Source organism: Cibotium barometz, chromosome 39 (assembly GCF_041138505.1).
Source record: "Cibotium barometz isolate CiBa-2024 chromosome 39, ASM4113850v1, whole genome shotgun sequence".
NCBI lineage: Eukaryota > Viridiplantae > Streptophyta > Polypodiopsida > Cyatheales > Cibotiaceae > Cibotium > Cibotium barometz.
The window spans coordinates 50,047,228-50,064,049 of record NC_141084.1 but is presented as its reverse complement, the minus strand read 5'-3'; positions in this window follow the sequence as shown (position 1 = coordinate 50,064,049).

The window sequence follows — 16,822 nt, the reverse complement described above, 5'->3', positions numbered from 1 at the left end:
GGGTCATGAGTTCAAAACCCATAGCTTGCATGAGATGCTATTGAGCTTCTTTTACTTGTTTAGAGAGCTCTACTTATCCGATTCGAGCGCCGTTTTTTGCGTTGGGTTCTTCATGTCCTAAGCTTGCTGTGAAAAGTTTGTTGCGTTGGGTTCTTCATGTCCTAAGCTTGCTTTTTCACAACAAAAGGCTGAATTATCCCACATGCAAAGAGGCAAAAGCTAGCCCTCCCTTCTCTACATAAGGGAGAGCTCTCATTCTTGTAATCTCAAACTTGGGTGTTCCACTGAAGAGCTCATTCTAGAGCGAAACTAGTTTGGAACTACACCCTCAAGTTAATACAAGAAATCGACTTTTTTAAGTCTTTTTTGTCTCTTAAATCAAATCAAATTTTGTCTTGTGTTTTGTGTATGTTAGGCACTTAGTCCTTTTTTTTGGGCAAGTAAAGTGTCTTTCTTGTGTGTGTGAGTAAGGCCATTGGTTTGGTGCTTAGCAAGAGGCACTTGGTCATTAATTTGGCTGGTTTAGTGTCTTTCTGCTGAGTATGCTCCTTCGATCTGGCATAATGTCATATTGCGTGGCATGCTAAGTGTCATTTCGATTGATGCACCTTCCCTTCCCCTTACCTTTATTTTTGAGGGCAACTAGTCGTTCTTTGCGGCAAGTTGTTGTCCCCACGTCTTAGCCTTTGGTTTGGTGGACAACTAGTCGTTCTTTTGCGGCAAGTTGTTGTCCCCACATCTTAGCCTTTAGTTTGCGTGGGCAACTGGTCGTATTTTTTGGCTAGCTGTTTGTCCTCGTGAGGTGGGATTTTGGACTTCTTGGTGATAGTGCGTGGCCATCTTAAGTTCATACTATTTACATCTCAACACCATATCTTACATACACTCCACTTGACTATCACGTAACCGCTCTCCCGAATAATCTACCGCAGCTACTTTTAGCTGCCGCAGCTACCAGTTATTTAACTTTATCACTCCACAACCGCACACCTGAAAAAACCCCTAAACCCTAAACCTTTGCTATCATGGTGCTTTTGAACACTATCCCAGAGGCAGCAAACGAAGGTCAAGACAACCCTTCTACCAGCCAGGGAGCGTTTCAATTTGCTAGTGGAGAAAGAGAACGTGCTAAGCGGAGAATGGATGATTCTACAGATACTGCTAATGCACAAAACCAATACAGGTTTACACTTGGTGCTTCATCATCATCCTATGATGACCTTTTTGCTCTGCCTACTCTTCCCATCGCTCAACCTTCTCACCTTAAAGATTTCTTGAAGAAGTCTATCGAGGAGTACAAGAAGATGTTTTTAGCTTTTGAGAAAAGTCAAGCTTACCTCAAAAAGCTTAGAGAGCAAAGAGAAGAAGGCACCGTACCTAACAGTCTTCGACTCAAACCACCCCGCCTTACTGTGCAAGATGAACAAGGACAGGCCTTTCTCAATCAAACTCTACAAGATCTTTGTAAAAATTACAGGAGCAGCTGCTTGGAAGTCCTCATTGAAGCCCAAGCAAAGCTGGTAGAGAATCAAGAAAAGAAGCTGGATGCTTATGCCTCCACTTTTGAAGCCAGTCTCCAGGAAATCCTGAACCTCATGGCTGCTTTGGAACTCATGGACAGCCCACACGCTTTATGGGAAAACACCATGAAGACTTGGAAGAACAAGCTGCTCAAAGATTTCAAAACTGCCATAAATAATTTCAGGGTCTCTCATCTCCTTAACTCTAAGATCAAGCAAGGTGCTTTCACCAAGAGGAAAGATGCACAGGATCAAGCCATGGGAGATGCAGAATCTCTTCCTACTGAACCCTCTATAGCCAAGCTAGTCAAAGAGCAAGTTCAGAAGCAAGTTCAAGCACAGATCAACAAGCTAAAGAAAAGTCTAGCAAATGACACAGGTGGGACAAACAAAAAACGGAAAGATAATCAACAAAAGAAAAGCCAGAACAATAGCCAGAACAACAACAACAAGAAAACTAGAAGCAACCAAGCTTCTAAGAAAGGCAATCAACAGAAAGACCGGCAAAACAACCACCAAGGTAAGCAGCAGCAGCAGGGAAACAAGCCAAATAAAGGCAAGTCTACCTAGCCAAAAAACCAGCGGGGAAACCGGCAAGGGGGTGGAAATCAACCTCAAAGGAAGAAGACTTCCACCCCCTCCTCTGCACAGCCTTCCTCTTCTCGACAAGGCCGCAATACCCAGAAATCTGGTTCGGGACAGAAACAAAATCGGCAAAATTCACGAAGCAGATCCGCTCCACCGAGCCGATCTCGGTCTCGAAATCCCCGGCGTTAAGGCACCTCTTCTGGCTCCCTCTCCAAGATCCCGAGCGCTATGCTCTATTGCTTTTCTCTAGAAAGACCCCAACTGAGGTGGATCAACGTGTTTCAAACACTGCCATCCACAATCTCTCTCAGTACAAGCTTTCATTTAGCGAGAAAAAGCTTCTAGGACTTGGTTTGGGATATATTCCTCCGTCAAAGTTTCCGGATTCAACACATCTCACCAAAGACTATGATAATTTTGCAAGGCAACTTCGTCTTCGATGGTTTTTCAGAAATGCACCAGATAGACCTCTTCCTCCTTTTCGAGTTGCAAACCCGAATTGGAATCCTTCTAAAGTTTATCAGCCTCTGGAAGACATCATCAACACTGGAAGAGTCATACTTCAAAATTCAATCTCTTCATGTGAGCGACTTCCTCAGAACAAGCTTTCGCTTCATTTGAGAAGAGCCCTTAACAGATTGATAAAGAACCATAACATCATTATCAAGCCAGCAGATAAAAACCTTGGTTGGTAATTCTTGATAAATCATGGTATCTTAATGAAGGTGATCGGCAACTTCTAGATCAACAGGTCTATCTCCCAGTCACCCAAGCTCCATTGAATGAACTGTTTGATGGGCTTGCCTGCATCTGTCAAAAGTCTAGTGTGCTCTCAAGGGATGAAGCAAAGTTTATTTTGCAGAAGCTAGAGCAAGGGTTCAGAGTTTGCTCTCTTTACTTCTTGCCCAAAATCCACAAACCTACAGTGGTCGGAAGGCCAATCTGCTCTTATAATGGCTTTGTTTTTGAGAATGCGTCTATATGGCTTCATCATAAGCTTTTCCCCATTCTCCTCCAACAAAAGCAACATCTTAAAGGACTCCCTCACTCTGATTAAAGAGTTATCTGCGCTTCATCTACCACAAGAAATTATCCTCTTCACATTTGATGTGGAATCTCTGTACCCCAGTATTCCCACCAATGAAGGACTGCATGCCCTCAAGATGATGATACAGGGTGACTTCAACCATGTAGAGCTCAACCTCATCATGACAATTGCCTCTCTTGTTCTCAAGAACCACTATCTTGAGTTTAATGGCACTTTTTGGCATCAAATCAGAGGCACTGCTATGGGGAGTAATTTTGCTGTTGTCTATGCCTGCCTTTTTCTATGTTATTTAGAAAACCTTCAAGAACAGGTACATCCCACAACAGAGCTACTCTACTACAAAAGATACATTGATGATGCTTTAGGTTTTTGGCATGGGTCTCACACCACTTTGCTTCAACATCTTAGCAACTATGCAATGGATCTTCAGGAGCATATCAAGATAACACATGTCATCTCCAATTCATCTGTGGATTTTTTGGACATTCACCTCTTCAAAGGTACTAATTTTCAAACCACAGGAAAGCTTTCTACTAGTTGTTTTCAGAAAGAGCTGAACAGGTATCAATACCTCCCTTTCTCTTCCTGGCACCCTAGTCATCAAAAGGAATCCTTCATCATTGGAGAACTTAAGCGTTATGTCATCAGGGAAAGCACGCTTCAAAGCTACATCAAGCTAAAGCTTTTGTTTTTCCAACGACTTCGAGGTAGAGGATATCCGGATTCTCTCCTTCGGAAAACTTTAGCAAGGTCAAGTACAATATGTGAACAACTCTACTTCTAAAGGCTTCCAATCGAGAAACCTCTTCGAGTAAGCGGATCCCCCTGGTTCTTAAGCTTGACTACTCCAAGTACACCAAAGCTTTAAACTTGGGGGCCTCCCTAAACCCTAAACTTTTTCGGCTTTGCCAACAAAATCCCGAGCTGAAGCATATACCTAGACCTATGATTTGCTGGAGAAATCCAAGGAATCTGCGCTCCTATCTTGTTAGATCAAGGTTTTCGAACCTCTAAATTGTAACTTTCTATTTTTAGTAAGTACTATTTTTAGCGTGGACCCACCTTTGTAAAGCAACCCTTGGGAGCATCGGCTTAACAACATATCAGACCTCCCATGCTTGGTTCTGCTATCGGGAAAACCCTCCACCTATTTTATGCATCTCTCTAGTCTTCTAGTTACCTTATGTAACTTATTTTTGCATGTAGAGTCAACATGTCCACTCTAGCCTAATGGTTAAGGCTTGTGACTCTAATGAAAGGGGTCATGAGTTCAAAACCCATAGCTTGCATGAGATGCTATTGAGCTTCTTTTACTTGTTTAGAGAGCTCTACTTATCCGATTCGAGCGCCGTTTTTTGCGTTGGGTTCTTCATGTCCTAAGCTTGCTGTGAAAAGTTTGTTGCGTTGGGTTCTTCATGTCCTAAGCTTGCTTTTTCACAACAAAAGGCTGAATTATCCCACATGCAAAGAGGCAAAAGCTAGCCCTCCCTTCTCTACATAAGGGAGAGCTCTCATTCTTGTAATCTCAAACTTGGGTGTTCCACTGAAGAGCTCATTCTAGAGCGAAACTAGTTTGGAACTACACCCTCAAGTTAATACAAGAAATCGACTTTTTTAAGTCTTTTTTGTCTCTTAAATCAAATCAAATTTTGTCTTGTGTTTTGTGTATGTTAGGCACTTAGTCCTTTTTTTTGGGCAAGTAAAGTGTCTTTCTTGTGTGTGTGAGTAAGGCCATTGGTTTGGTGCTTAGCAAGAGGCACTGGTCATTAATTTGGCTGGTTTAGTGTCTTTCTGCTGAGTATGCTCCTTCGATCTGGCATAATGTCATATTGCGTGGCATGCTAAGTGTCATTTCGATTGATGCACCTTCCCTTCCCCTTACCTTTATTTTTGAGGGCAACTAGTCGTTCTTTTACGGCAAGTTGTTGTCCCCACGTCTTAGCCTTTGGTTTGGTGGACAACTAGTCGTTCTTTTACGGCAAGTTGTTGTCCCCACATCTTAGCCTTTAGTTTGCATGGGCAACTGGTCGTATTTTTCGGCTAGCTGTTTGTCCTCGTGAGGTGGGATTTTGGACTTCTTGGTCATAGTGCGTGGCCATCTTAAGTTCATACTATTTACACCTCAACACCATATCTTACATACACTCCACTTGACTATCACGTAACCGGCCCCCCGAAAATTTGCCGCAGCTACTTTTAGCTGCCGCAGCTACTGGTTATTTATCTTTATCACTCCACAACCGCACACCTGAAAAAACCCTAAACCCTAAACCCTAAACCCTAAAAGCTTATGATGAAGCCATATAGACGCATTCTCAAAAACAAAGCCATTGTAAGAGCAGATTGGCCTTCTGACCACTGTAGGTTTGTGGATTTTGGGCAAGAAGTAAAGAGAGCAAACTCTGAACCCTTGCTCTGGCTTCTGCAAAATAAACTTTGCTTCATCTAAACCCTAAACCCTAAACCCTAACCCCTAAACCCTAAACCCTAAACCCTAACCCCTAAACCCTAAACCCTGAGCTGAAGCATATACCTAGACCTATGATTTGCTGGAGAAATCCAAGGAATCTGTGCTCCTATCTTGTTACATCAAGGTTTTCGAACCTCTAAATTGTAACTTTCTATTTTTAGTAAGTACTATTTTTAGCATGGACCCACCTTTGTAAAGCAACCCTTGGGAGCATCGGCTTAACAGCATATGAGACCTCCCATGCTTGGTTCTGCTATCGGGAAAACCCTCCACCTATTTTATGCATCTCTCTAGTCTTCTAGTTACCTTATGTAACTTATTTTTGCATGTAAAGTCAACATGTCCACTCTAGCCTAATGGTTAAGGCTTGTGACTCTAATGAAAGGGTCATGAGTTCAAAACCCATAGCTGTATGAGATGCTATTGAGCTTCTTTTACTTGTTTAGAGAGCTCTACTTATCCGATTCGAGCGCCGTTTGTTGTGTTGGGTTCTTCATGTCCTAAGCTTGCTTTTTCACAACAAAAGGCTGAATTATCCCACATGCAAAGAGGCAAAAGCTAGCCCTCCCTTCTCTACATAAGGGAGAGCTCTCATTCTTGTAATCTCAAACTTGGGTGTTCCACTGAAGAGCTCATTCTAGAGCGAAACTAGTTTGGAACTACACCCTCAAGTTAATACAAGAAATCGACTTTTTTAAGTCTTTTTTGTCACTTAAATCAAATCAAATTTTGTCTTGTGTTTTGTGTATGTTAGGCACTTAGTTCTTTTTTTTGGGCAAGTAAAGTGTCTTTCTTGTGTGTGTGAGTAAGGCCATTGGTTTGGTGCTTAGCAAGAGGCACTTGGTCATTAATTTGGCTGGTTTAGTGTCTTTCTGCTGAGTATGCTCCTTCGATCTGGCATAATGTCATATTGCGTGGCATGCTAAGTGTCATTTCGATTGATGCACCTTCTCTTCTCCTTACCTTTATTTTTGAGGGCAACTAGTCGTTCTTTGCGGCAAGTTGTTGTCCCCACGTCTTAGCCTTTGGTTTGGTGGACAACTAGTCGTTCTTTTGCGGCAAGTTGTTGTCCCCACATCTTAGCCTTTTAGTTTGCGTGGGCAACTGGTCGTATTTTTTGGCTAGCTGTTTGTCCTCGTGAGGTGGGATTTTGGACTTCTTGGTCATAGTGCATGGCCATCTTAAGTTCATACTATTCACAGCTCAACACCATATCTTACATACACTCCACTTGACTATCACGTAACCGACCCCCGAAAAATCTGCCGCAGCTACTTTTAGCTGCCGCAGCTACTGGTTATTTATCTTTATCACTCCACAACCGCACACCTGAAAAAACCCCTAACCCCTAAACCCTAAAATCCCTAAACCCTAAAACCCTGAACCCTAAACCCTAAACCGGTTGCTAAACCCTAAACCTAAACAACCCTAAACCCTAAACAACCCTAAAAAATCCTAAACCCTAAACCCTAAAAAACCCCTAAGCCCTAAGCCCTAAGCCCTAAACCCTAAACCCTAAACTTTGCTGCGAGTTTAGGGTTTAGGGTTTAGGTTTTAGGGGTTTTAGGGTTTTAGGGTTAGGGTTTAGGGTTTAGGGGTTTTTCAGGTGTGCGGTTGTGGAGTGATAAAGATAAATAACCGGTAGCTGCGGCAGCTAAAAGTAGTTGCGGCAGCAAAAAATAAATTTTTCGGGGGCCGGTTACGTGATAGTGAAGTGATGTCAAGTGGAGTGTATGTAAGATATGGTGTTGAGGTGTGAATAGTATGAACTTAAGATGGCCACGCACTATGACCAAAAAGTCCAAAATCTCACCTCACGAGGACAACAGCTAGCCGAAAAATACGACCAAGTTGCCCACGCAAACTAAAGGCTGAGATGTGGGGACAACAACTTGCCGTAAAAGAACGACTAGTTGTCCACCAAACCAAAGGCTAAGACGTGGGGACAACAACTTGCCGCAAAAGAACGACTAGTTGCCCTCAAAAAATAAAGGTAAGGGGAAGGGAAGGTGCATCAATCGAAATGACACTTAGCATGCCACACAATATGACATTATGCCAGATCGAAGGAGCATACTCAGCAGAAAGACACTAAACTAGCCAAATTAATGACCAAGTGCCTCTTGCTAAAGCACCAAACCAATGGCCTTACTCACACACACAAGAAAGACACTTTACTAGCCCAAAAAAGGACTAAGTGCCTAACATACACAAAACACAAGACAAAATTTGATTTAAGAGACAAAAAAGACTTAAAAAAGTCGATTTCTTGTATTAACTTGAGGGTGTAGTTCCAAACTAGTTTCGCTCTAGAGTGAGCTCTTCAATGGAACACCCAAGTTTGAGATTACAAGAATGAGAGCTCTCCCTTATGTAGAGAAGGGAGGGCTAGCTTTTGCCTCTTTGCATGTGGGATAATTCAGCCTTTTGTTGTGAAAAAGCAAGCTTAGGACATGAAGAACCCAACACAACAAACGGCGCTCGAATCAGATAAGTAGAGCTCTCTAAACAAATAAAAGAAGCTCAATAGCATCTCATGCAAGCTATGGGGTTTGAACTCATGACCCCTTTCATTAGAGTCACAAGCCTTAACCTTTAGGCTAGAGTGGACATGTTGACTCTACATGCAAAAATAAGTTACATAAGGTAACTAGAAGACTAGAGAGATGCATAAAATAGGTGGAGGGTTTTCCCGATAGCAGAACCAAGCATGGGAGGTCTCATATGCTGTTAAGCCGATGCTCCCAAGGGTTGCTTTACAAAGGTGGGTCCACGCTAAAAATAGTACTTACTAAAAATAGAAAGTTACAAATTAGAGGTTCGAAACCTTGATCTAACAAGATAGGAGCGCAGATTCTTTGGATTTCTCCAGCAAATCATAGGTCTAGGTATATGCTTCAGCTCGGGATTTTATTGGCAAAGCCGAAAAAGTTTAGGGTTTAGGGAGGCCCCCAAGTTTAAAGCTTTGGTGTACTTGGAGTAGTCAAGCTTAAGAACTAGGGGGATCCGCTTACTCGAAGAGGTTTCTCGATTGGAAGCCTTTAGAAGTAGAGCTGTTCGCATATTGTACTTGATCTTGCTGAAAGTTTTTCGAAGGAGAGAATCCGGATATCCTCTACCTCAAAGTCGTTGGAAAAACAGAAGCTTTAGCTTGATGTAGCTTTGAAGCGTGCTTTCCCTGATGACATAACGCTTAAGTTCTCCAATGATGAAGGATTCCTTTTGATGACTAGGGTGCCAGGAAGAGAAAGGGAGGTATTGATACCTGTTCAGCTCTTTCTGAAAACAACTAGTAGAAAGCTTTCCTGTGGTTTGAAAATTAGTACCTTTGAAGAGGTGAATGTCCAAAAAATCCACAGATGAATTGGAGATGACATGTGTTATCTTGATATGCTCTTGAAGATCCATTGCATAGTTGCTAAGATGTTGAAGCAAAGTGGTGTGAGACCCATGCCAAAAACCTAAAGCGTCATCAATGTATCTTTTGTAGTAGAGTAGCTCTGTTGTGGGATGTACCTGTTCTTGAAGGTTTTCTAAATAACATAGAAAAAGGCAGGCATAGACAACAGCAAAATTACTCCCCATAGCAGTGCCTCTGATTTGATGCCAAAAAGTGCCATTAAACTCAAGATAGTGGTTCTTGAGAACAAGAGAGGCAATTGTCATGATGAGGTTGAGCTCTACATGGTTGAAGTCACCCTGTATCATCATCTTGAGGGCATGCAGTCCTTCATTGGTGGGAATACTGGGGTACAGAGATTCCACATCAAATGTGAAGATGATAATTTCTTGTGGTAGATAAAGCTCAGATAACTCTTTAATCAGAGTGAGGGAGTCTTTTAGATGTTGCTTTTGTTGGAGGAGAATGGGGAAAAGCTTATGATGAAGCCATATAGACGTATTCTCAAAAACAAAGCCATTGTAAAGTGTCTTTCTTGTGTGTGTGAATAAGGCCATTGTTTTGGTGCTTAGCAAGAGGCACTTGGTCATTAAGTTGGCTGGTTTAGTGTCTTTCTGCTGAGTATGTTCCTTCGATCTGGCATAATGTCATATTGCGTGGCATGCTAAGTGTCATTTCGATTGATGCACCTTCCCTTCCTCTTTTTGGTAATTCTTGATAAATCATGGTATCTTAATGAAGGTGATCGGCAACTTCTAGATCAACAGGTCTATCTCCCAGTCACCCAAGCTCCATTGAATGAACTGTTTGATAGGCTTGCCTGCATTTGTCAAAAGTCTAGTGTGCTCTCAAGGGATGAAGCAAAGTTTATTTTGCAGAAGCCAGAGCAAGGGTTCAGAGTTTGCTCTCTTTACTTCTTGCCCAAAATCCACAAACCTACAGTGGTCAGAAGGCCAATCTGCTCTTACAATGGCTTTGTTTTTGAGAATGCGTCTATATGGCTTCATCATAAGCTTTTTCCCATTCTCCTCCAACAAAAGCAACATCTAAAAGACTCCCTCACTCTGATTAAAGAGTTATTTGAGCTTCATCTACCACAAGAAATTATCCTCTTCACATTTGATGTGGAATCTCTGTACCCCAGTATTCCCACCAATGAAGGACTGCATGCCCTCAAGATGATGATACAGGGTGACTTCAACCATGTAGAGCTCAACCTCATCATGACAATTGCCTCTCTTGTTCTCAAGAACCACTATCTTGAGTTTAATGACACTTTTTGGCATCAAATCAGAGGCACTGCTATGGGCAGTAATTTTGCTGTTGTCTATGCCTGCCTTTTTCTATGTTATTTAGAAAACCTTCAAGAACAGGTACATCCCACAACAGAGCTGCTCTACTACAAAAGATACATTGATGATGCTTTAGGTTTTTGGCATGGGTCTCACACCACTTTGCTTCAACATCTTAGCAACTATGCAATGGATCTTCATGAGCATATCAAGATAACACATGTCATCTCCAATTCATCTGTGGATTTTTTGGACATTCACCTCTTCAAAGGTACTAATTTTCAAACCACAGGAAAGCTTTCTACTAGTTGTTTTCAGAAAGAGCTGAACAGGTATCAATACCTCCCTTTCTCTTCCTGGCACCCTAGTCATCAAAAGGAAGCCTTCATCATTGGAGAACTTAAGCGTTATGTCATCAGGGAAAGCACGCTTCAAAGCTACATCAAGCTAAAGCTTCTGTTTTTCCAACGACTTCGAGGTAGAGGATATCCGGATTCTCTCCTTCGGAAAACTTTCAGCAAGATCAAGTACAATATGCGAACAGCTCTACTTCTAAAGGCTTCCAATCGAGAAACCTCTTCGAGTAAGCGGATCCCCCTAGTTCTTAAGCTTGACTACTCCAAGTACACCAAAGCTTTAAACTTGGGGGCCTCCCTAAACCCTAAACTTTTTCGGCTTTGCCAACAAAATCCCGAGCTGAAGCATATACCTAGACCTATGATTTGCTGGAGAAATCCAAGGAATCTGCGCTCCTATCTTGTTAGATCAAGGTTTCGAACCAATGATTTGTAACTTTCTATTTTTAGTAAGTAATATTTTTAGCGTGGACCCACCTTTGTAAAGCAACCCTTGGGAGCATCGGCTTAACAGCATATGAGACCTCCCATGCTTGGTTCTGCTATCGGGAAAACCCTCCACCTATTTTATGCACCTCTCTAGTCTTCTAGTTACCTTATGTAACTTATTTTTGCATATAGAGTCAACATGTCCACTCTAGCCTAATGGTTAAGGCTTGTGACTCTAATGAAAGGGGTCATGAGTTCAAAACCCATAGCTTGCATGAGATGCTATTGAGCTTCTTTTACTTGTTTAGAGAGCTCTACTTATCCGATTCGAGCGCCGTTTGTTGCATTGGGTTCTTCATGTCCTAAGCTTGCTTTTTCACAACAAAAGGCTGAATTATCCCACATGAAAAGAGGCAAAAGCTTGCCCTCCTATCTCTACATAAGGGAGAGATCTCATTCTTGTAATCTCAAACTTGGGTGTTCCACTGAAGAGCTCACTCTAGAGCGAAACTAGTTTGGAACTACACTCTCAAGTTAATACAAGAAATCGACTTTTTTTAAGTCTTTTTTGTCTCTTAAATCAAAATTTGTCTTGTGTTTTGTGTATGTGAGGCACTTAGTCCTTTTTTGGGCTAGTAAAGTGTCTTTCTTGTGTGTGTGAGTAAGGCCATTGTTTTGGTGCTTAGCAAGAGGCACTTGGTCATTAAGTTGGCTGGTTTAGTGTCTTTCTGCTGAGTATGCTCCTTCGATATGGCATAATGTCATATTGCGTGGCATGCTAAGTGTCATTTCGATTGATGCACCTTCCCTTCCCCTTACCTTTATTCTTGAGGTCAACTAGTCGTTCTTTTGCGGCAAGTTGTTGTCCCCACGTCTTAGCCTTTGGTTTGGTGGGCAACTAGTCGTTCTTTTACGGCAAGTTGTTGTCCCCACATCTTAGCCTTTAGTTTGCGTGGGCAACTTGGTCGTATTTTTCGGCTAGCTGTTGTCCTCGTGAGGTGGGATTTTTGGACTTTTTGGTCATAGTGCGTGGCCATCTTAAGTTCATACTATTCACACCTCAACACCATATCTTACATACACTCCACTTGACATATCTTACATACACTCCACTTGACATCACTTCACTATCACGTAACCGGCCCCCGAAAAATTTATTTTTTGTTGCCGCAGCTGCCTTTTGCTGCCGCAGCTACCGGTTATTTATCTTTATCACTCCACAACCGCACACCTGAAAAAACCCTAAACCCTAAACCCTAAACCCTAAAAACCCTGAACCCTGAACCCTGAACCCACATGATACTTGTTACTTATTTTGCAATATAGTGCTTAACAAGTTGAGTGTTATTATCAATGCTCATAACTATAAACCATCTAGAGAGATATCATCTCACTAAGAGGGTTACCCAAAGCATGAAAATACATTTAGATGTAATAGTAAGAAACAATCCAATCAATACGAGAGCCTTCCTTAATTGAAATTTGCTAAGACTAGTGCTAAGCATGTAATTGGATACACTCCTTTTACCTTCATTTATATGGTGGCCTTTTTCGCAAGTTGTATGCCAAAAGGTGCCACATGCAATATCTTTCAAGAAAAGAGAGTGAGGTTATCTTATCATCTATAATAAATTTGAGATTTAGTGTTCTCCTTCAGGAAGGAAAGTAAAATTTATTTGAGAAAAGAATGTGATTTAGACAAAATTTCAAATTTTGAAGTTAGAAAAAATGTGTAAAACTTTTGCCCACAATATTGTGGCCCATTCATAATAATTTGAAGGTCATGTGTGGTAGGGGAACTACCTCTTAGCAATCAACCTAGCACTCAATTTCTATCAGCAAATAATGTTTGATAGCTCAAATTAATCATTAAAATAACACATATGATCACCAAGAGTTCAAGATAGCAAAACGATTCTGTTTTCCACAAGAAATCGCTATATTTATGGGTCTCCATGACATCATAAATTACATGTATCATGAGACTAATAGGTGAGAAAGCAATTTCACATGGTTATCTAGTCCATACATCATGAGACTAATAGGTGAGAAAGCAATTTCACATGGTTATCTAGTCCATACATCACATGGTTATCTAGTCCATACATCACTTTGTGTACTTTTTCACGTTGTTACATTCCCTTCAAGAAGAAAAAGGTTTAGAATAAGCATTTCAAGATATTAGACTAGCGATATATATATATATATATATATATATATATATATATATATATATATATAGAGAGAGAGAGAGAGAGAGAGAGAGAGAGAGAGAGATTTCACAAATTCAAAAAATACACTTCTCACCAATTGAAAAGAAATAGAAATATGCATGACTTCATAATGCAATATTCTCTTTTTCTAGTGTATTGAGTAATTAACTTTAAAATTTCAAACAACACCAGTTATTACCAAACAAGAAAAAATTAAAAAAAGGCCATTACTTCACAATCTTAACAATACAATTTTTTAAGGAGAATTCTTTTGCAAGGAACTTTACATCCCCTTCCTATACTCAAGTCAAAACATTGGGTTCAACTAGGTTCCTCAAATTTGACAAGCAAAAAGGAAGTCCAATTTGGCATGTGAAGGATCTTGATGAGACGTAATTTAACTTAACCTAAATGTGTGTGTGTGTGTGTGTGTGTGTGTGTGTGAGAGAGAGAGAGAGAGAGAGAGAGAGAGAGAGAGAGATCAGTGCAAGGGAGTTATTAAGGGGGATGGAGCCCATGAGACAGAAGGTCATTCTGATCACATATATACAATGTTATATAAGTACAAGATTCTGAACAATTCTAAATGTTACAAGGAAAAAACAATTTGCGAGCATGAAGGAGTAAAAGCATCAAGCTAATGAGTTATGGTTTTTACATAAAGGAAAAAATCTAATCTACCCTTTTCTCTTTCAAATACTTTTGGATGTAGGACTCAACAATTTACAACACCTATTATCAGGAGATGGCGATCGAGCAGTCAGCAACACTCAAAATAGGTAAACCAAGATCCTTTTGTGCAACCATTAGAAAAATTTATGAATTTATAACCCCATACCTATTCATGTGCATTGTAATGAATTAGAAGGCTTACATTACCATTGAAGTGACATTAAAATTTAAATTTTGGAAAACCATATAATCCTTTTGGAAGAAAAGACTTTGGTTGATAACATCTAAATTTTAATCACCAAAATCCTCGACTCCTTGGTGCTATTAATCTTTATTTAAAATGGACTATTCTAAAGTTCATATTGAATCCAAGCCCATGTGCTTGATTTTCATTGCCAACATTTCAATCTAGATTTGGGTAGCCATTCTCTTCTCTTATGGCCATTTGCAACTAGATATACCCTGGTCATAGGAGTTCATAATTGGATCCCAAGAAGAAAATCTGTGTTTAATTCTTGTTAACGATGATCTTTTTTTAGGTATCTAGGTAACCAATCCCCCTTTTTTTGCCACTAGGTACCTTGAATTCAAATTTGAACCCCAAGAAGGATAATTACGAAGGCCTATTTAATCAGCTTCTAGCCATTCCTAAGGACTTAAGGAGAGCTGAATTAGATTTGAAAGGTCTACCTAAAAACTTAAAAGATCATGCTTGGTGGGACAAAATCAATTTGTGAGATTTCAATGATCACAAAGAAATAATCTACTAGTGGCTCTTTTGCCTTCAATGAAGAATGCCATAAAAGTAAGGTATGCCCTTGTGATTTGGTGAAGGCTGGTCATAAAAGTACTTGATACCCTTCTTGAGGCCTCACATCATACATATAACCCTTCCAAAGATGGGCTAACTTTTTGAAAAGCAAAATTGCTAAACTTTTCAAGGATAGAAAAAAATTTTGCTCTTCAAAGGAAAGGATTCACTTTTTGAGTAACTTTTGTTAGATAGATGTCAAAGAAAAAGAATATTATAATCTAAAGATCAATGAATATATAAGGCCACCTTTCCAAAAACGATCCTTAAAGGGGTTAAATTCAATGAATATATAAAGCTGCCCTTCCAAAAGGATACTTACAGGTTTTTTTCTTTTTTGGCAAGGGAGGAGATATGGGCGACTCAACCTCCCTCTAGGGAGAGATTGTGAATTCAATTCTCCAACCTATTCCAAGATATGAGTACTATGTGTCCATCTCAATTAGAGATAGAGGTTAATTTTTCTCTGTGTTTGTTACCTTTAATTAGAATTACTATGTTCAAAGAACCTTCTTTGGAGATTTTAAAAAAGGTCCTTGAAGGCTTCAAATTTTAGCCTTGGGCCATGTTGGGCATTACTAGTGTAGAGGATGGTGGCCTTATTGAACAAAGCATATTCCTACTTGGGAAAATCCAAGGCTAGTCATAAAACAACTACATTTTTTTTTGTAAGCTTTTGTTGACATGCCACACTGCCTTGCAAGAGATGTTGGGAATCTCCAGAGATTCACAAAGGCGATTAAGATTTTCTGTCATGCATCAGGAGCACAGATCCACTGGCACAAGTGGTGTGGTTTTTGGGTAGGGTCAGCACTGCCCTAGCTTGGCAACCAGTCGAGGCTTTTCAATGGATCTTGAGGGGCACTCCAGTTTGTTACCTTGGTTGCCACATTGGCATTGACATCTCTCCTGAGCAGCAGCTCGTTTTGCTTCTTTTGAGTATTCAGAAGAAGCTTTTATTCTAGAGCACAAGGCTATCCTTAGAAGGCAGAGTAGTGGTGGAAAATTAGGTACTACTTGCCACATGTGGTACATCACTTCATGTTGGGCCTTTTCTCAGGCATGTATTGGCTAGGTATAGCATTTGATCCAGAATGTCTTATGGGCCAGAAGTGATGTAGCGGCCAGTGAGGGTCAAGGTGGCATGGAGAGTAATCATTCAGCCATGTATAGCAGAGGCAGGCTTCGCCTAATCAATACCACTAAACACAGTCCAACTTGCCCTACTAGGCAAGTTGATATAACGGGGGAACGGGAACGAGGGGGAATGGAAACAAGGAATGACCTAGATAATTCCTAGAAATGACAATAAATCTTAACATACAATGCTCATTTATATAACCAAACCAAATTAGATCGCAAGCTGGGTTCTTTGAGCACTACAGCTCTCCCAACAATTATCCACGTGTATGTCAATGATCTTGTCAGTCACTTATTTGAGAATGCTTGGAAACTTGGGGTGTGTACACACACACACACACACAGAGTACATCCAAGGCCACTTGTCAAAAATAACCTTTTCCACTATGATGTTTGTTAAAAGGCATGAGGGGAGCTAAGCCCCCTAAAATCACGAAGGTAGGATTTTAATTTGCTAACTCTACTCAGAGAAAAATTACAAGCATTTACTCTTGTAACATTTGGGTTTTCACGTCTAAATTTAAAGTTTTCCCATTCTACGAATGGCGAGTTTCTATACTCAATGCTCATGCTTTTATAACATTTGGGATTTTACTTGTATATTTAAACTCTACACTTCCCCAAGAAATGGCAAACTTATAAGGTAATTACCTATTCAATAAAGATCTAACAACTTAGGCACAAATCATTTAAGAATAAGAATCCAATATGGCTATCTTCAAATTGCAGATTATGTGAGGAGGGCTACACTTACTTTCAAAAAACATTTGTGATTGTCCTCTCTTTTTTCGTCATCAAATCCACACACACATACATAAAAGGGAAAAAGTTCGGCCCACACATACACACACAAGCACACACATACAAATATTTTATAGATATT